Below are 22,952 nucleotides of genomic sequence, written 5' to 3' on the forward strand. Positions count from 1 at the left end.
TAATATGAGAGTACAGTTAGTAGTCAGTAGCCCACATAAATTAAATTTTATTCAGTTAAGATTTTTTAACTTTTCACTTCATTGCTTATTAAAAATATGTTATTTTGCAGTTCAGATGTGTTAGTTTATACCTTATTACAGCTGTTAGTTCATATTCTGGCACCTTGTAGACTAGATGAATGTACAGTTATTAACATTTGTAGTTTTTGTTGATTTAATGTTGGATCTATAGTTGTTGTACATTATTTAGAAATATATTAAAAATATATATTTTAGGTCAATTAATTTAGTCTTCTTTAAGTTTTGAAGATACCTAATCCTATCATTATTGCTTTCATTCAATTTAGAACAAATTATTTAAAATAAGAAGCTTTATTTCTTGCTCACTTTCTCTCATTCCCTCTCTCTCTCTCTCTCTATATATATATATATATATATATATATAGTGAAATTATGTCATGTGTTATTACATTTCTACTTTTCAAACTGTGTGAAAATACCTTTGTATTGTATTGCATTTGTATAGATTTCTTTCAAGTCAGATAAGCTTTATGTATGTTGAGCCTGTGCCCTTTAACAGGTATGTACATAATTTTAGTTGCTGGTGTTACGGTATATACTACACTCTTTTGGGGTGCTGGTTAATCAATCCAATGAATACTTACTAAGTGATAATATTATATTGTGCTCATCAGTGTAGTACTATGTTCTGATAATTTGCTGTATACAGCTCTATACATTGCATTACTGGTTTCCATAGCAGTATACCTCCTGCTAAACCAACTTTGACTTTCATTCATATACTTTCTTACCATCAGCAAATGTAAAATAAATAAATAAATAAATACATAAAATTCCTACCCCATACCCCATGTTGTCTTGCTCTGACTCGCCTTGTTTCTTCCTCCATCTCTTGGAATAAGTACTAACTTTATTGCCTTCATATAATATTACAGTTTAGTAGAGTAGTTTTTCTCTTTTTTTCTTTTCAGAGTCTGTGGTAAGATTATCCACCCCTGACTCTGATGCTGCAGGAGCTCTGCCACAAGACCTCACTCTCAAACATGTTTTTCACTGAGATTATTGTCATAGTGCAATGTAAGAAAGTTTAACATGAAAAGCCTTGCTGTATATTAAATGTAACAAGTCAAATACATCCCTGCCCTCTACTGGAAAGTGACTGTGACATTGCCCCCAAAGGAATAGTCCTCACACTCTAGGGATCACTTGGTAAGTGGGCCCCTGTCCTTTCTCTTGACCAAAAGATTGCACTATATATGCAAGTTACTTAGTGTTCTCAGTTTCTGCATTCAATAAATGAAAGAAAATCTGTTCTAATGTGTGCCTTCTTGTTAATTGCTCTGTATCAGCTGTACACTGATTGCTCTCTGTAATAACTGACCTGAGAATAGGAAGCCCACTAAGCTCCCATACCCCCAGTTCCCACCACCCCCTTTTACTCTGCCATTATACTTCCCATAAACACATTTCACCTCTGAAACCCATTCCCTAACCCTCCCCAAACAACTTTATTAGTATCATACAAACACTCCTGTTTCTATTTTCCTATTTCCAACTTCCTTTTAACTTTTAGCATCATTCCCAATAACTTTTCTCCCTCCCATACTGCTTTGCATTGTATCCATTCATGCACAGGCTCCTCAACAACAGTATCTATCCATTGTTATACATTTTAACTTCCATTTTTCACAAATAAACCCTCACCACTTCCTATATTAACTATGTCCTCATACTCTATCCTTTCAAACTCCTCTATTTATTACATTTCAGAAACATAAGTGAATATATCAGGACAACCTAGCTGTCTTCCTTCATTGAAAATATGTCCTTCTTACCTACCTTCTACTAGCTTTCATACTCCACCAGCACTAAATCTCCTACAGCCCTGCAACTTGCTTCCTTTTTGATTCGTACTTTCCAATTACCTGCTATCAATAAAATACAGATCCCTTTACTTAATCATGCTACTCTTCAGTTTATCCAGTATTCTTCTCCTACTGAGCCATCTCTCATCCTACCATGACTAAATAGTAGTTCTTAACATCTATCCATAATGACTATATAAAGAGGAAAGGTGGTGGTATTGCTCTAATATTTTCCAACAACTATCACATTTCCCCCTACAACAAACCAATAACAAAATTTAATTCAGAGGAACCTGTTATTACTTTACTGAAAATAAACAAATATGTATTATTGTCCTTTACATCCCTCTTGGTGACAGTGCAGCTACACTGGAACGTATCCTACATTGGTCATCCATAACAATTCCACATGAAAAAATGCTACTAGGTGATGTCAGTATCAATTGGTTGGAAATAACCCCTAACTCCCCTACATTAAGCATGAACTTAGACAATTTTAGACACTAATTAATAGCCTCATACATCATAGCAAGACATCAAATTCCATATTAGATTGGATCCTAGTATCAAACTCTAGCAAATTCACCATCACAGCTACAATTTCAAACCCTCTCAGTGACCATACCCCAATCTCTGCAACCAGACATCTCACACATTCATTCAAACAGCATGTTTATAAAACAACAGGCAGCCTGTCCAATATCATCCATTAACTGGGACATCCTAAAAATCCTCCCCTTAGATGATGCTCTAAATAAATTCAAAACAGCTTTCCTAAATAGCCTTGCATCCCTAGAAGGAAGGGACTAAACACAAAAATGCAATTTGGCTCTCCAGAGTTGAATGCTAATACAGGATAGAGAAAAGGCGTGGAAAGAATGGCAAAAATATGAAACACCACAATGTCTCAAAAACTGCAGAATGTTCCACAAATGTACTGAAAAGCAAATGAGTGAAGACAAAAAACTATGCTGTAATAACTTTCAGAACAATAGTAAACACAGTCCTAAAAAAATTCTGGATAGCCATTAATGAAATTTTACATCTTGGGCAGATGTGTTCAACCCTAACACCTCTCCCAATAACACACCACTTCAAACTCCAATAGGTAGTATAGCGTCTCTAACCAAGGATTCCCCAACATCAAATACCTACTTTGCCCAACAGCCACATGTCGCCACATCCAATTTCACCTTCAAAACCTGGGGTGACATCCTAAATAAAACTACTCTTAAATGAGCACAAACTATGCTCTACTTCAGCTGATCACCTTTCAAATGAGTACCTTAAAATAGCAGACAACAGCACTGCCTATCTTTTCTCAATCCTTATACATAGGTAATTCCAGGTATCCCACATTCTCTGTCTCTGAAAAAAAAATCACTCATATTCCCTTTACATAAAGGAAGAAACTCCACAGACATCACTGACTTTAGAATTATAGCAACCTTGGCTGCCTCTCTAAAATGCTTGAAAAATGTATTCAGAAACAATTACTAAACTATCTCTTGCAGGAAGAACTCCTATCCCCCACACAACATGCTTCTGTCCCTTCCTTAATACTAACATTAGTAATCTCTAAAAGTCCAAAGGATGGAGCAATAAAAAACAAAACTACCACAGAAGAGCCACCAAACAGGTAGAACTAAGACCACCAGGAAGCCAACTACTACACTTTAGTGAAAAAGAGCTTTAATATCGCTTTTGTCTCACTTGCATAAAAAAATCACAAAAAATTAGGGATCCTTTACAGAGCCAAAAACTTTCTCACCAACACAACTAAAACTACACTTGCCAACGCTTACTTCCTCCCGCACCACTTAATGGTGCTCACATTCTTGCCAATATCCAGGCATCACAGAAATCAAAACATAAATTGGTTAGAGCTACCCCATCAAGTAACATATAGGCAACTTCTTGCCACATATAAAATGTTTTGCCATCCATCTGCCTGTCCAGCACTAAATACCATTCTAGACAATTATGTTCCCACTTGATCATTAAGATCTAATGACCAAAAACACCTCTCTGTCCACAAAGCTGTCAAATCTGCTGGGCATCTGTACTTGCACCATGTTGCTATGGTCTGGAACATCTTACCTGTATACATCAGCTCAGTACCCTCTCTCCAGTCCTTTAAAATCATTCTGAAAGACTTGCTAGCCAAAATCTGTCTTTGTTCTTTCTCAAATCCAAGATAAACTATATCCCTAAAAATTAACTTTTACCTATTTCTACCTTACACCTCCTTTCTTCCTCTAGTTCACTCATTACTTCAATCAAGTTCTCTCTCCTGATTCTCTATCCATGTATGCCATAATTCTATTTTTTCTCCCACTCCATGTTACAATTCTGTTTGCAATATGCTGAGTTACAGTTAATTTCTCTAAACTGGATAAAATTTCTCTAAACATTAAATCATTGTCATATAAGTAATGTATTTTCTTAATGTTTCACATTATGTCTAATTTGGTATAATTCTTTAAACTGTAGATTTTTTATTTCTTTTTTTGTAATATTTTTGAAGATTGTAAAAGTGTTGTTCTTAAAAAGCTTTTATAATACTTTGGAGCTTGGTAATCAAATGTTAGTAAATAAATAAATAAATAAATATGCACAATAAATCCAAATCAGTAATAGCACAGTTATAACAATATTAAAATAATGTGCGGCATCAAAGCCCCAAGTAGATCAGGCACAGTTTATTAAAATAAAAACGGATAATGGATTTGTCTGATGAATTTGTCAAAGACTTCCTCAGACAGTATTGGCAAAATGACTCATCTTTTCCAAGCCTTTCAATGTTGGAATCAAGTAATGACATTCATCTCATAAAGAAATTATTTTTAAAGTGCACTAGTGTTCAATACCTCAGCATTCTACCTTTCAAAATAGGATTTGTAGTTTTGACTTCATTTAAATCAGTGAAAAAAAAGTAGAACAACCACTCAGCAGCAACTAGAATGGCAGATAAAATAAAAGTTTAATGGTGAGCGCTTTCACGGGGTTGTCCTTTCATCAGGGCATGTATAAACACCATAAAAATACACTCAATATAAGACATATAACCACCAATAAATATACAGTAGTAATTAAAAAGCACCAATAAAATTCAATGAAAAATTGTTGTCTACCCTTCAAAACAGGTTTAAGGGGTAGGCTATAATTGAGACCTGGCAACTTATGTGCTTGCAAAGCTACAATCCATTTAAGTTCTTATTCTTTCAATATAATTGTTAAAATCACCACCCCTAAATTATATTATGTTATATGTCATATATTGATTGTATTTTTATGATGTTTATACATGGTCGATGAAGTGGTAACCCCTCGAAATGGTCACCATTAAACTTTATTATTTTATCTCTCATTCTATTTGCTGGTGTCGTGGTGGTTCTGCTTTGTTTTTTCACTGTTTGTTTGTGATGGGCCAACCTTTAGCTGTGAGGTGTTCAGTTTTTATTTTCATTTAAATCAGGATGTCTATTAGATGCCAATTTCAGCAGCCAAAATACTTCATTCATATTTAACTTTTTTTTCCAAATGAACCCCACATTTAGTCAAATAAACTTTCTACAAATCACAAAAATTAGATATCTTTTTATATGATCTACATTTTATTGAAAGCTTAAGCAGGGCATTATATTCTTCTTTTCTTTTCTTTAAATGTAATGATAATGATCTAAGACTCTTCGTTTACATCCCTGCTTCCAATATACAAGGATGTACATCCGCCACACATCGCTATATAACTAGTATCACAAGTATGTAATTCTAAATTTACATATGTTTGTCCAGCTAAAGGGTCTACACAGTAAGGACTGAACAACATATAACTAGATGTCCAATATATATGCACATTAGTTCTCACTGACTGTAACATTTATATTTTATAATTCTTCCCTTTTCTAGCAATCTATTTAAGACATGTCTCCTTTCACTATAAAATAAGGGAGTAGGACTGATACATTTGAAAGCAATGGATTACTTGATAATAATCTCCAGTGGCTGGAAATAATGTCCTTAATACTCCCAGCATCAGCCCTAAACTCTGTCCCAGTTCTAATTCTAATAATTATTTAGTGTTTATAGTTACAAACTCATCTTCATTTATGATTTCAGATATAACAGGCCTATGCCTATCATTTCTTTCAATCCTTGTTTATTTATTTATTTAACATTTAAAATTTGTTTACTGGGATGGTCTAACTGTCATCAGTATCCATTTTCAGCACAGCTCAAGGAGAAAAGCTCTAGCAAAGTACATTTTTACTAATACATGTCTATTACAACAAAGAAAATGTTTACTATACAGTTATATGTATCTACTTACAGTTTTGCAGATATCAGTAAAACAATTTATATACATAGATTAATCAACAAACATATATACGTGAGAGATGAGATTAACACAAAAAGTACAAATACAGTACAGCATGTCTTAGATTTTCTTAAACCTCTACATTACATTTAGTGTGTCATCTGACAGAACACAGTTCCAACTGTGAGGAAGACAGGGGATATAGGTAAGGGAGGAGGAGGTTATAGGAGTTATAGAGTGGACAGAAGTGTAGTTAGAGGTTATATCTGAGTGAGGAAGACAAGGGGATATAGGTAAGGGAGGAGGAGGTTACAGCAGTTAGAGAGTGGATAGAAGTGTAGTTAGAGGTTATATCTGAGTGAGGGAGACAAGGGGATATAGGTAAGGGAGGAGGAGGAGGTTACAGGAGTTATAGAGTGGATAGAAATGTAGTTAGAGGTTATATCTGAGTGAGGAAGACAAGGGAAAATAGGTAAGGGAGGAGGAGGTTGCAGGAGTTACAGAGTGGATAGAAGTGTAGTTAGAGGTTATATCTGAGTGAGGAAGACAATGGGATATAGGTAAGGGAGGAGGTTACAGGAGTTATAGAGTGGATAGAAGTGTAGTTAGAGGTTATATCTGAGTGAGGAAGACAAGGGGATATAGGTAAGGGAGGAGGAGGTTACAGGAGTTATAGAGTGGATAGAAGTGTATTTAGAGGTTATATCTGAGTGAGGAAGACAAGGGGTACAGGTAAGGGAGAAGGAGGTTATAGGAGTTATAGAGTGGATAGAAGTGCAGTTAGAGGTTATATCCGAGTAAGAAAGACAAGGGGCTATAGGTAAGGGAGGATGTTACAGGAGTTATAGAGTGGATAGAAGTGCAGTTAGAGGTTATATCTGAGTGAGGAAGACAAGGGGATATTGGTAAGGGAGGAGGAGGTTGCAGGAGTTATAGCGTGCATAGAAGTGTAGTTAGAGGTTATATCTGAGTGAGGGAGACAAGGGGATATAGGTAAGAGAGGAGGAGGGTACAGGAGGTTATATCTAAGTGAGAAAGACAAGGGGATATAGGTAAGGGGGAGGAGGTTACAGGAGTTATAGAGTGGATAGAAGTGTAGTTAGAGGTTATATCTGAGTGAGGAAGACAAGTGGATATAGGTAAGGGAGGAGGAGGTTTACAGGAGATATAGAGTGGATAGAAGTGTAGTTAGAGATTATAACTGAGTGAGGAAGACAAGGGGATATAGGTAAGGGAGGAGGAGGTTACAGGAGTTATAGAGTGGATAGAAGTGTAGTTAGAGTTTATATCTGAGTGAGGAAGACAAGGGGATATAGGTAATGGAGGAGGAGGTTATAGGAGTTATAGTGTAGATAGAAGTGTACTTATAGGTTATATCTGAGTGAGGAGTTATAGGGGATATAGGTAAGGGAGGAGGAGATTACAGGAGTTATAGAGTGGATAGAAATGTAGTTAGAGGTTATATCTGAGTGAGGAAGACAAGGGGATATAGGTAAGGGAGTAGGAGGGTACAGGAGTTATAGAGTGGATAGAAGTGTAGTTAGAGGTTATATCTGAGTGAGGAAGACAAGGGGATATAGGTAAGGGAGGAGGTTACAGGAGTTATGGAGTGGATAGAAGTTTAGTTAGAGGTTATATCTGAGTGAGGAAGACAAGGGGATATAGATAAGGGAGGAGGAGGTTACAGAAGTTATAGAGTGGATAGAAGTGTAGTTAGAGGTTATATCTGAGTGAGGGAAAGTTATCCAGGGTTAGTACATGAGCAGATGTTAACTCAAATTCCTAACTTCTAATACAGGGGACTTCCTGGAATTTTTTTAAATGGCTCATCAAGCTTTTCTATAAACTCATGATCTACTAATAAATTTTTTTTATTTTTATATCTTGATATGAGCTCTTCCAATTTAAATGTCTTTTGCTGTAACATGGCTTTCTACACAGTCTAGCACCAAAAGTTCATTAGTGTATTTCTTTATTAATGCCATACTAAAAAAGGGAATAGTCATTTAAAGAAATGTTCATTTTGAATTAGGATATTATATAGTTCTATTAATATATTTGTAAATTCTTCTAAAGATTCCTTACATCCACACAATAACAAAAAAGATCATAAGTAGCAAAAGTAAAATGTAAATATAAAAGAATATTATTCTTAAATTGTAAATTATGTATAAATTGATCTGGCCAATCAGCCTTAAACAAATTCACAAAACTGAAGGAACTACACCATCATTTCAACTTCTGTTTATTGTTTACACAATGAGCATGAAAGATTAAAAAAATCTTTAGAAAGCTAATGTTAATAAGCTTTCTATCAAATTCAGTTATTCATCTTTTAACTACTTATTTATGTCATTGAGCTGGGGAACACACCTAATCCCTTCTACTTGAAGTATTACCATATATGATGATTTTATATTACAGGTAACCAAAAAATGTCAAATTCCATTTAGTATGACCTTAATTTACTGAAAAAAAACATAACAATCTGTCACATATGATAGTATCTATTTTAAAAATGGACAAAACTTTTTTTGAGTAGGTATTGCTAACTGTTCAGTTTTTTAACCAATTGATGAGAATTAATATGATGATCTAAATGTATTTTTGGTATACCAATTATCTTGAGAAACACAGGGTTGGTTGTTCTATAAAATTCAAGCATACCTTTAGATAAAACAATATTTAGCAACAACTCAAAGAGTCATTGATAAGTTTTGAGTCCTGATTCTTTCAAGTCTAGTAACTTCAGTGAAACTGAACTCTGGAAGGTTTTATAAATGTTCTTGACTTTTTTTTACTTCCCAAATTTTGTTTTAAGAAAGACTTTTTTTTTACTTCCCAAATTTTGCTTTAAGAAAGAACTTTTGGTGGTTGAAGCAAGAAGAAAAACTGTAACATTTTTTAAGTTACCAAAAAGTAAACTGTCTGAACTGTTTTTCTTGTAGAAATACATGCAATTTTCCTGACTGAAATACAACAGTTTAAAATGATAATTGTCGAATGAAAATTTGACCTGGAATATTGACTCCTCTCAAACTTCCTGAGAAAGATAAAAAAACCCTCAGCCAATATGGTGAGTTGCTCTGGAAAAAAAAAACTATCCTTGTGACAGTGAAAGGGCTCCTTGAATTAATTTTTCTTTTGGTTCCTGTGAAGCCAATATATATATATGTGTGTGTATATATATATATATATATATATATATATATATATATATATATATATATAGCTACGTTTTTCTGTTGGTAAACTTTTCCCACGAATTCCAACTGCTCCACACTGTTCATCATGTAAGAGATAACCAAAAGCTTTAATTAACTTCATAAAGCTCTTCAAGCGAGAAGTATAGCCATTGACTAACACCTATGCACTCTTTAAACTGATCTTCAGGAGAGAAAACTGTAGCCACTAAGAAATACCTGCTCAGCCTTACCTTTCAACAACTGCCACTAACTATAATAGCTTAGCCATCCACTTCACTGGAAAAATCCAAGACACTCCCGATTGAACATGAAATTGAAGACAATGTCTAAGCTTACTTTGTGGCATTTGAAAAGTGTGCACCTAGAGAAAACTGGGCCCAGAATGATTTAGGAGAGAATTTAATCCCCACATTTTATATGGAAAGCCCAGAAAGTGTACATAGACCATGAAGATTCTGATGCACGCAACTACCAGAAACAAAAACAATAAATTTTGGCTAGCTTTGCAGGTTCGCCTGTGATGCAGTCCCTTCAGCTCCACCACTGGACATTCAGTGTGGACATACCAGTAAGATTTAAATGGAAGCTTTTACACATTTTGAAACTGTAGCTAGAATCTTATGCAAATAACGGAAATACAATTCTTGAAATTTTATGCAAAATAAATTGCAAATGGTACTCCTTAATGACTTAAGAAAAAGGGTATCAGAGCGCCCTTAAGTTTTCTGAGCAGCTAGTTGTTTCAGTAGAATGTTTCTTTGTTAGCTGAAATTGTAAACTTTAATTCAGACTTTGGACGAACAATAAGCCTTCACCTAAGCATCTTTATTTAACTGTTGACAAGAATAAATGTTACCGTCCGTGGTGCCTTTTTTAAAATGTTCTAGAACAGGACAAAATCAAAATACTGAAGTTATTAATAATAATATTGCACATATAAAAACTATTAATGGTAGTCAACAAGCTGTACCTGAAAACATACATATGGAATAGGATAATGCTTCTAACCATAAGAAGTGCAGAATCTGCTTTTCGTCAAAGTGTTATTACAAAATTAGTTTAAATGTAGCATTGCAGTAGATGGAAAAGGAATGACAAGATTACTGGACTCAGGGACCCTAACTACTGTAGTTAGACTAGAATAAGCTTGTAAGCACAAAACATCCAGTTAGCCGAAAACTGAAGCAGTATGTCTATATAGAGACAAAAGTACCTTATAACACAGAAATACAAACCTTCCACATAAAGTAGCCCAGTAGCTGTAGTACATAAATTAAGTGATGTAGTAGTTGTTCATACTTTCCCTAAATTAAATAAAACGTCTTGGGTGCCCCAAAGCCATGTAGCTGAGATGCTGGTGTGTTCTTAAGGAGTAATATGCATATATCTCATGGGCCTCTACAATAGGAGGTTTAAGGCATTATGCAGTGAAGACTCTAGTTTGTCTGGGACTTTCTCACAGGTTTTAATGGATGGTTTGTCTATGTGACATTTTTACTCTTTGGTTTGGATGTTATTTGTAATATTTGGCAGATAGCCTATTTTAGGACATCAGACTTAGTTTTAAGCTCTGTGTTTCTAAAATATAACCAAACAATCCACTTATACTTTATTGATGAGGTGAGAAAAAAGGCCAAAACATGTCATGACTAAAGCTAGTTGAGTTTGGATTTATTGGCCTGAAAGAACCCTTGAAGACTTAAAAAGTAAAATGTCACGGGCATTCAGAAGTCATGTAGATGAAACACTGGTATGTCCTTAAAAGGTCATTTGCATATATCCCATGATTCTAGATTACAGGAGGTTAGTTTAAGATATTACACAGAGGAGATTCTAGCTTGGTTAAGCCTTTCTTGCAGTTGTTATATATCTATATCTATCTATCTATCTCTTTCTATCTACACATATATTTAGGCAGCACACTGACATTGTGCCAGGAGGAGTCTATATCCTCCAGAGCTCTGGCTTCTGCTGCATGCTAAGGCTAATGCTGTTCATATGGCTGTCCTTCATCTGCCTTCAGTGGGGAAAGACACCATGTGACAGGTAAGTCATGGCTACAGTCACATAGGTCTATATCCTCCATGCCTACTACTAGTGTGAAGGGTGCTGTGGCTCTGCATGAGCCCCACTGAACATGTTGTACATGATGATTATCACTGTGGCATGGCCTGCCATTCATGCTCAGAAATCTCACCATTCTGTACCAGCAACTGTTCCTGTTGGTGACATTCCTCAGAGAGAATGCCCCCATAGACCGAGACTTGCATAGTTAGGACCATTATATAGTGAGGGCCCTTCAAACCAGTCAGAGAAATGTGAGCATTGTGCAGCAACATTTGCAGGAGCTGTCACAACCCCCCACACACACACGCACATGCATACACACACACACACACACACACACACACACACACACACACACACACACACACACACACACACACACACACACACTCTCTGACCAACATCTCACCACTTCTGAACACCTACCCCATACAGGAATCATCAACATCTCCCTGCACAGTCTTCCCAGGTTACCATAATCACCAGATCATGGCATGCATGCAAGCCCACATCATTAGTTCTCCAGCAATGTACCCATTTCTGGCACCTGAAACTGTGGCCCTCTCTGCCTATTCATATGATGACAGCTGTTCCCTGGCCTTAGTTCACTGTTTCCCAGGTAAGTCTGGTTTGAAGCACAGTATAACCAGTGCATGCACTGCATAGCATAGGCTGGTTGTAGTACTGAAATTATTACTATGCCTGATCTGGCGAATAGCTGTAAACCAGACACTGCATCTAAATCAGTGCAATGGCATAATGTACTTGTGTATGCATTGTATGGTTATTCCCTGTAGTACATCCTCCAATGACTTCTCAACATGCCCCTCCTTCATTGCTTCTCTGGCACATCCTCACTTCTTATTGCAATGTCTTGCTGTATCTGTCTGGATGCCAGCATGTTATGCAGCATTGAGCACATGACAAATATCTGTTTACAGGTTCTAAACCGTACTGTATTCCATACCACCAAAGGTATTTAAATAGTGGAACTTTCATCCATCTAAACACACATCTGATGACGTTGCTTGTCTGCAACAATGCAGAGTGCTAGGCATTCTCTGTCACCGTCTGTGGGTTGCAAATCACTGTAAAAAATCTATGGTTCCAGGGCATAACTGGCATCTCTAATGGGATATCCCTTAGGATAGTCATCCTACAAAAATTGTTCGGATAAGTTGCATATATGCCAGATGTGAGAATCATGGACACTGCCTGGGTGGATTACTGGATCTTTGTATATTCTACCCTGCATAGATGATCAAGTGAAATACCTTATTTTTAATATACACCAGTCCAGTGTCTCAGATGGGGCCTTGATAGCAATGTGGCTGCAGTCAATGGCACCAAATATCTCAAGAAAATGGACTGTTTCATAAAATGTCCACATAATGTTGTTTTTCTCCATTGCAATACATCAAAACCACATGTGCTCCTCCATATACTATAACATGGCATGAAGAGAGTAGTACAGTATCCATGAGACTGACGCTTAGGATATACTTGGTGTGGACCAAGTTGGTCATTCAAAGGTCCCTGTAGCAAAGATTGCCAGTGATATGCATACTGTAGTATCTACAGGAATTAGTATTCCTTACATCTCACATGCCTGCCTGTGAGGGAGGCACATGAGTACCAGCTCCATTATAGTGTCTCTGTCCACATGCCAACAGTGCACTAATTAATGGTATAGTATACAAGTATGTTTAAAGAATTCAGTATTGGCTATATTTGTTATAGTTTCTCCTAACAAACGTAGGTTATTAGTTACTTTAGTTTACCCATGCCCCTAAATTTCCCTTTGCCTCACACTCATCTTTTAGTAGTATTTTTATTGCTAAATAGTGTGCTTTGCATTACGATTTTGTAAAATTGTAAAATGTAGATAATGATGGCCTTCTAAGATGTTAGCCATTGTCATTAACAGTGGCAAGTATCTATAGGTTATTTCTCTTACTGTTAACTCTTGTAATCTTTTTGCAGTTTCTACCTTTGTCATAGGTCATGGCTGAAAAGAGATTTACATCAGACTAATTACCTGGTAAATAAATATATTCCTGCTTTATCTGAATTCATTATTAATACAAACTATATCCAAGGGTTTTATAATTTCAGAATATGTAGGAAATGCCGCTAACTATGAATAATGCTTATAACTCCTTTACCAGTTCCTCACTGATATTTTTATTTTGCTTGTTTTTTATGTAACTGGCTGAATACATGGTACACATAAGACCTTTATCAAAGGTTCATAGATTAGTACTAGGATAACTGCCTTTGTGGGCATTTTAAGCCTAGCCAATTAGCCCATGTGACAATCAAACCCTGCACTTTGTGTTTGTAAGGTAAACATCTTAACCATTATGCTGACCTCCCATCCCATTATGTCAGCCTCCCACCCCATCATAGACAGGGAAAGCATTAAAATCAGGTTAAAACAATTCTATTTAAATTAGAGTAGGTATCTGTGGTTTACTATCAAATGGGCAATCGGACTCTGTGCAAGTCACAGTAGTCCGATTCGACCCATTTGGTAGAATCAGAAGAACGAATGCAAAAATGTAGAAATGTACAACAGCGAATGCAATAAAGCATTCGTTGTTGTGACTTTCTACATTTTCATCCAGATCGCACTATAGTGGGTATCGGGAAATGTGCCCTTTCCCTCACTATAGTAAGATCTTGAGTTTATATATCTAAGTAGCAGAGGGTGTGGGGAATGCAGGGGGGTTTGCCACCCTGCAAACACATTCATAACTGTGTGTTGCACAGTAATTCCATTTGCAGAAGTATGGTGAATGTTCTAATTTTGTCGAATTCGAACATTCATCACTTCCGCGTTCGACTATTTTGTTGTTTGCTGCAGTGAATTTACATTTACACAGTTCGTACAAACAATAATTTGCTTGCAGTGAGAATGACAAAATGATAGTAAACTGTTTCTACTCGCAGAAGATTATTTAAAATATTTGCCTAAACTTCAGATCAAACCAGATCACAAGATACAATTTTATTAGTGACTGTGCTAAACTTTTTTTTTTTTTTTTAGATTAAATGGAACTTATTGGGCAAAGAATGACCGATAATGGTTGTCAGTTTTATTTTGTTTAAAAAAAATCACAAAATCATAATATCTTATATTGTAGGGAACTACAATGAGATTAATTTGAAGTGCAGATATATACATACTGCTACTGACCTGTGAGAATGACAACAAAGCTCTCATTGGGTGAAAGGTCATTTCAGAGAAGTATTACATTTGAAACAGTAGTATCTTCTTGCCACTGAGGGATGCACAAGCCAGTGTATTTCTTTCTGCTGTTCCCAAGCCCAGATAAATGTGGAGGGTTACATCAAGAAGGGCATCTGGTGTAAAATTTTTGCCAGATCAAATATGAGGACAATACAGATTCCTATATTGGATCGGTCGAGGCCCGGGTTAACAATGACCACCTCCAGTACTGTTAGCCAACAGGGTGCTGGTGGAAATTGGGCTACTGTTGGCCGAAAGAGAAGGAGAAGAAGAGGGGGAAGGCATGCTAGGAGGCAGGAGGAGAGGAGGAAAGTTAGGAGTGTGGACGTGAGGGTAGGATCTTTGAATTTTGACAGTATGACTGGTAAAGGGAGAGAGGTAGCTGATATGGAGAGAAGGAAGGTTGATATGCTGTGCTTGCAAGAGACCAGATGGAATGGGATTAAGGCCAGGTGTATCAGAGGTGGGTTCAAATTGTTCTACCATGGTGTGGATGGGAGGAGAAACGGGGTAGGGTTTATCCTGAAGGAACAGTATGTCAAAAGTGTTTTGGAGGTGAAAAGAGTGTCGGATAGAGTGATATTTATGAAGCTGGAAATTGATGGTGTAATGATGAATGTTAGTGCATATGCTCCACAAGTTGTGTGTGCGATGGATGAGAAAGAAAAATTTTGGAGTGAGTTACATGAAGTGGTGGAGAGTGTACCCAAGGTTGATAGAATAGTGATTGGAGTGGATTTCAAAGGGCATGTTGGTGAAGGGAGCAGAGAGGATGGTGTTGGGTAGGTATGGTTTTAAGAGGAGGAATGCTGAAGGTCAGATGTTAGTGGATTTTTTTGTGGTATGGTTTTAAGAGGAGGAATGCTGAAGGTCAGATGTTAGTGGATTTTTTTGTGAAAAGGATGGACATGGTGTGGTGAATACATATTTTAAGAACAGGGAGGAGCACAGGGTGCCATACAAGAGTGGAGGAAGATGCACATAGGTGGATTATATCCTATGCAGGAGGGCCAGTCTGAAGGAGACTGGAGACTGCAAAGTGGTGACCGGGGAAAGTGTAGTTAGGCAGCATAGGATGGTGGTCTGTAGGATGTTGTTGGTCATCAAGGAGAAGAGGAGTAGAGTGAGGGCAGTGCCAAGTATCAAATGGTTGAAGTTGAAAAAAAATAACTGTAAGGTAGAGTTCAGGGAATAGTTAAGACAGGCACTGGGTGGCAGCGAAGAGCTACCAGAGAGCTGGGCCGCCACAGCAGAGGTGGTAATGGAGACAGGAGCGGCCTTAGGTCAACTGGTGCTCTAGGTAAAAGGGCTCCATGGCGCCCCCCACCACATCACCCAGTGCCCCCAAACTGGTCTAACTACATGAAATAAATACTGGAAAAGCTCCCCTGCTAGAGCGGCGCCCTAGGCGGCCGCCTAGTTGGCCTATGCCTAAGGCCGGCTATGAATGGAGACAGCTAGAAAGGTGCTTGGTGTGACATCTGTACAGAGGAAGGAGGAAGGACAATGAGACCTGGTGGTGGAATGAGGAAGTACAGGAGAGTATACAGAGGAAGAGTTTGGTGAAGAAGAAGTAGAATTGTCAGAGAGATGAAGAAAGTAGACAGGAGTACAGTGAGATGATGCATACAGTGAAGAGAAAGGTGACAAAGGCTAAGGAGAAGGGGTATGGCAAGTTGTATGAAAGGTTGGACACTAAGGAGGGAGAAAAGGACATGTACCGATTGGCTAGACAGAGGGACCAAGCTGGTAAAGGTGTGCAGCAGGTTAGGGTGATAAAGGATAATAAGGGAAATGTACTCACAATGAGGAGAATGTGTTGAGCAAATGGAAGGAGTACTTTGAGGGGCTGATGAATGAAGAGAATGAGAGACAGAAGGTTGGATGATGTGAGGATAGTGAATCAGGAAGTGCAATAAATTAGCAAGGAGGAAGTAAAGACAGCTATGAAGAGGAAGAAGAAGAATGGAAAGGATCAGCAGTTCAGAGTAATGGTGAGTGTGAAAGAGAGGTGAAGAGAGTGCAGGCAGGGTGGAGTGGGTGGAAAAGAGTGTCAGAAGTGATTTGTGACAGACGGGTACTAGTAAGAGTGAAAGGGAAGGTCTATAAGATGGTAGTGAGACCAGCTATATAGGTTGGAGAAGGTAGCACCGATGAAAAGGCAGAAGTCAGAGCTGGAGGTGGAAGAGTTAAAGATGTTAAAATTTGCACTGGGTGTGATGAGGATGGACAGGATTAGAAATGAGTATATTACAGGGTCAGTCCAGGATAGATGGTTTGGAGACAAAGCCAAAGAGGCAAGACTGCATTGGTTTGGGCATGTGCTGAGGAGGGATGCTGGTTATATTGGGAGAGGGATGCTAAGGATGGCTGCCAGGTAAGAGGAAAAGAGGAAGGCCTAGGATAAGGTTTATGGATGTGGTGAGAGAGGACATGCAGGTGGTTGGTGTGACAGAGTAAGATGCAGAGGACAGGAAGAAATGGAAAAAGATGAGCCACTGTGGTGACTCCTAACAGGAGCAGCTGAAAGAAGAAGAAGAAGTATCTTCTTGCCTGTGGAGAGCCTTACCTCACTGATGTCCTAGTGCTTAATTTTGCAGCATGAGCTGAACTGCAGATAAATCTAATTTGCAATATAGGCCAAGTGCCAGGAAATTCAGGTGCAATACTGCTGCATCACAGGTATTTAAATTCCCTGTCTGTTACCAGGGAGTATTGGACTCTTAAAGGAGTTTACCAGCATAACTTTGCAACCAGTCGCAAAGAAGGCTAAGGCGCATTATACCCCCTTAGTAACTGTGCTGGATTCTTTCAGTATAAGAAAATAATTTCATTGTAATTTGGTGCTAAGTTAGGTAATGTCTGCCATTAAGCCACTGATGAAGACTAAAAAATTAGAAGGGGCTAAAAGTGATCCTTAGGAGAATTTCCATCATATAACATACTGAACCCACTCCAGACATTTGTAGTGTTGCTTAAAATGCTAGTCTGGTTATTTAATCAGCTTAGAATACTTAAAAAGGGACACAGAGGAACATCTAGTCAGTGTCAGTGGTTAGAAAGGTGACAAAAAGTTCAGTTCATCACAAATGGCCAAAGATGATAGCCTTTAACTTGCCTTGGACCATATCACAGAATACGAGATGACAGCCTTTAACTTGCCTCAGTCCATTTCACAGAATACGGCCATCCATGTATAACAAATCAGTGGAGGTTCTGGACAATGCCATAGCAAAATGAAACTTTTTTTTTTTTGCATTTTAAAATTTACTCAGGTCATGAGCTTTTAAAGTAACTTGCAGGGGTTGCAAACTTGCAATGGATAAATGTTGGTTGGTAGCTGTGAAAGAATTGAGTTACATTCTTTATGGAGTCATCTGACAGACTTTGAACCAGGCTTGCATCACACTATTGCTGAAAAAGCCCAACATCTTAAAATTCCAGAAAGTAATTTGTCAGTTATGTCCATTGGCCAAGCTCCTGAAACAGTGGTAAGCAAGAAGCTTTAATGGCTTTCCCGTGGGTCCTCTATGTATTAAATCTGGTATCATTTTCTAATTCCTGTTAGACAAACAAAAACAAAGTGTTTACTACTCAAGATTTCTTGCACTGTTTTTGGAGGTCTTCTATCTTTCTTATTACTATGCAACCACTGAGCTGGTACATATAATTATTTTTGGGGGGGTGCAGTGGGTTGGATGTCTTACTACCCTGCAGAAACACTTGCTTAAGCTGTTCTATTACTGTGTAAATAATTTGCAATTCTGAAAGATTTGTGAGTGCAGAAGTACAACAACCCAAGCTATTGAATTTCACCCTTCTGTAGTAAAAGCAACCTTTACTTTTTGCTTCAACATATAGGAGTCTGCCAGTTGGACTACATGGGTTCAGACAGCAGTAGTTTATACTTTCTGCAATGCTAAATAAACTAACAAAATAATCAGTGCCATGGATAATGGTGCCATTATAGAGGCACAGCTTGTAGACATTAAATGTGGATTGGATTTTGTCCATCATGATCATTTCATTAGCTACGTACATCCCATTTTGAAGGTTTCTTGTTTTAAAACTACTTACTGGAAAGATTCAGCTGCTAAAACAACAAATGATTACCCTAGCAAATAAATGTTCCCTCGGGTGTATGTCAGGCATCCGCAGTTAGAGCACACATTTTATTCTGTATATTTTGAAGCATAGCCTACAAGTGCCTGTCTTTACAGCTGTACTTCACTCACAGGTCCTACCTGACCTGCTTCTCATGTCCCCTGAACCAACAACCAAACTATTAGGTATCACCATAGACAACAACCTTAACTTTGATACCCATATCAATAATAATCTAAAAACTGTTAACAGAAAACTAGGCTCTCTCTATAGGATCAAGCCCTTCCTTTCTCCTATAACTAGAATAACTATTGCTCACATTCATCTAATCTCTACACTCCTCTGCGCCTCACCCATATATACAAATCTATCTAAAAACAACCTCAGTAAGATGGAACATTCTTACAACATAGCCAGATTTGTTACAGGAAACCCATTCAGAACCCACCACTACCATAATCTAAAGCAGCTAGGATGGCTTGAACTTCAAAATCAGCTTAAATTCCACCAACTGACCATTGCCCATAAAACCCTCTACCAACCTACTAATACTCCTATACTATCTAACCTCATCATTCCCTATACCAATCTGAAGACCTTACGATCATCCCACAAACTTCTTGTAGATATTTCTAAATCAAACAACATGGCTGGGGACTCGCTGTTCTCTAGTACTGTTGGAAGATACTGGAACCTTCTTCCTAGTGAACTTTCCTCTCTACCCTCTATATCACATTTCAAAAGCAAACTAAAGATCTTCCTTAAAACACACTGGTTGTGCCCCTTGTACTAAGCCTGACTAAGAAACTAGCTCTCCTAATCTCACTTCTACCTTTCATCTTCTTCTCATTAATCAAAACCTACTTTCCTTAATTTACAACATAAGCTTGTCCTGCTATATACTTTTAAGTACATCCTCTGGAAGCATTATTATAACAACCTCTTATTACTAACACATTTATATTTATATGTATATTTACTTCATTATATTATAACCTACCTTATTCTTACAATATATGTATTAACCTGTTTATTGTATTGTACCTGCAATTCTTTTGCACTATGTTATGAATGTCTGCCCTCATTAATTATCTCTATACTGTAACATACGTTGTACATATGAACTTTTGTATATTTGATTTTGTTTTGAATATGAGATGATATGTTTTTGTTCCATGGAACTTATCTCCCCGGGCCTCTACTGAAAATGGACATGTATCCAGTTAGACCAGCCCGATCAACAAATGTAAAATAAATAAAATAAATAATAAATCTAAAGGCATGAAAACACTGTTGGAGAATATCCTCAAAAGCAGCTGGCAATGTTTAAAAAGAAGCAAGTTTATATCAACAGTCAAAAAGCAGTAGGAATATAACTTAGAGCATGTTCAAATTATTGGATGCCAGCCAAGTGCATATTACTCTGTATGCTTTACTGTAGATTATCACTTGAAATACCCAGTTGTGTGGTCATATCTCACTTTATTCTTCAGCTTTCACAGTAACTGGATCACCAACGTATCAAGTAATTTCAATTCTGTAACTTTGTAACCAGGTTATTGATACTAGAATGTTATGCTACATATGAACAAATATCCTAATGTCTTATCTATCTCACTGTTTTGTGATGTGTGTGTTAGACCTGTACTGGTGAGCTGGAACATGGGTCTTGACTGAGCAGAGAAAGGATGTTTTTGCCATTACTATGTGAGTGTGTGGAGGCTGGCACCGCAGAAATATGACTGCCTGCCTGCTGGAGCAGATGCTACAACATGTTGCCAGAATCTGGTGGACAGGTCCAAGGCACCCACAGGAAATGTATGTGTGTACTATGCAGATCCCCTTCCATTGGTCTGAACTGTACTGGGAGGGTCACAGGCATGAACCACACCATGCCTGGAGGATGAGTGCTCTATGACAACAAGCAATGGTCAATGCTATGGATGGAATTTGTACAAACATCCCACCTGTGTGGATGTCTATGTCAAAACATATGACCCTGAGCCTTGGATGGTGGAGTAGAGGTGCTGGCATTATATATGCCTAACAGTGGCCCCTTCCATGGCAGATCTCTTCACTGGAGATGGAGGTGGACTGGCCACAGGAAGTGTGTTGACCATGATGTTTTGCTGAACAGTGGTACCTGTTACACACAGACTCTCTGGCCATGAGGATCTTGCACATATGGACCATACACTTGTGGAGGACATCATTCAGATCACATACCAGCTCAAAAATGTCTGCGGTGGCATCAGCCTGTTCATTATTGTGACCATATGCAAATGCTGTGTTGTTCATAGTCACAGCACAGCATTATTTTGGTTCTATGGTAGTGCTGTGTTGTGACTATGGGCATACATAGGCCAAGAGGTGGATAGTATGCATGGCAAGTTTGGTCATCATAATGCCACTCACGCATATCTTTCCATTGCTCAATGAAGCTTATGGCAACCAGTGGGACAGTGCTGCAGGTAAAGACATCCCACTCTGGATAAATCTGTCTTTGTCTCCCTGTCTTTAAACAGATTACTCAGGCACAGAAGCTTTTTTCATGAAATGCAATGGGAATGTGGGCATTACATTACACATGTCCAGCACTGACACTGTGACCCCTGAGTGTGCTTGATTTGACTATCGTTGTCACCAGAGCCAGACAGTTAACTGATATCAGGCAGATGAATATAGTAGACAAACTTGATATGCTGCAACTATGAAAACTCCAAAACAAATCACACAAACTATGTAAAACCTTCCATCAATGCCTAAATCATGCTGAATGAAAAAATGCCTCCTGATATAGTGGTCTGGGAAATTAAAAATTAACAAACCTTGTGCCAGTAGGCTCTGCATCTCAATCCCTAATGTTCCTGCAAAAAGAAGTTGTCATAGTTGTAAGTTGTACTAAACCAAGCATTTACCTACTATGGCAGATACTTGTCCATGTTCAGGCAAAGCCACCTGGGGTTTCACCAACAGATATTCTGTGTTGTCAGTTGAGATCTGCTGTAAGGTTCAGGACTTTAACATGGATTGTGGAACTGTTTGAAGCCATGCAGAGATGCCAGGAATTCATCCATCTCTGGTAATGTTGGGCCACCTCTCATTACTCTCTGTTCCTGTCCCATGTGGATAGCCTAGGCTTGTACAACATGTATAAGCTTGTATGCATGTTTTTTTTTTGTTTTGTTTATTTTTGGTGACCAGGTTAGTCCAACTGAGCACAGCTCATTTTCAGAGAGGACCCATGAAAAAAGCATAAAAAGTCAAATTACATAGGGAAAGTTCAATTGTAAGATATGAAATCCAACTTAAAATGCAAATGTAGCAATTATGACATTAACAAAAGCATAAACCAACAAATATGATAAGACTGAAATAGCTGAAATTTAAAGTAGGAGAAAGAATGCATAGTGACTTGTACTAAACCAAGCATTTACCTACTATGGCAGATACTTGTCCATGTTCAGGCAAAGCCACCTGGGGTTTCACCAACAGATATTCTGTGTTGTCAGTTGAGATCTGCTGTAAGGTTCAGGACTTTAACATGGATTGTGGAACTGTTTGAAGCCATGCAGAGATGCCAGGAATTCATCCATCTCTGGTAATGTTGGGCCACCTCTCATTACTCTCTGTTCCTGTCCCATGTGGATAGCCTAGGCTTGTACAACACGTATAAGCTTGTATGCATGTTTTTTTTTTGTTTTGTTTATTTTTGGTGACCAGGTTAGTCCAACTGAGCACAGCTCATTTTCAGAGAGGACCCATGAAAAAAGCATAAAAAGTCAAATTACATAGGAAAAGTTCAATTGTAAGATATGAAATCCAACTTAAAATGCAAATGTAGCAATTATGACATTAACAAAAGCATAAACCAACAAATATGATAAGACTGAAATAGCTGAAATTTAAAGTAGGAGAAAGAATGCATAGTGACTTGTACTGATAATGATTAGGTTTATGGTATTAGATAAAATGAAAAGAAGAGAAACAGTAAGTGAAAAACATACAACATTACAAAAAATGGAAGGAGACAATTTATGATACAGGAGAAATGAATTATTGAAAGTTATGAATATAGTGAGTTTGTCAGGTAGCACATTTAGCACAGGAAAAAT

Source organism: Protopterus annectens, chromosome 14.part0, assembly GCF_019279795.1.
Source record: "Protopterus annectens isolate FY-2018-M chromosome 14.part0, PAN1.0, whole genome shotgun sequence".
Lineage (NCBI taxonomy): Eukaryota > Metazoa > Chordata > Ceratodontiformes > Protopteridae > Protopterus > Protopterus annectens.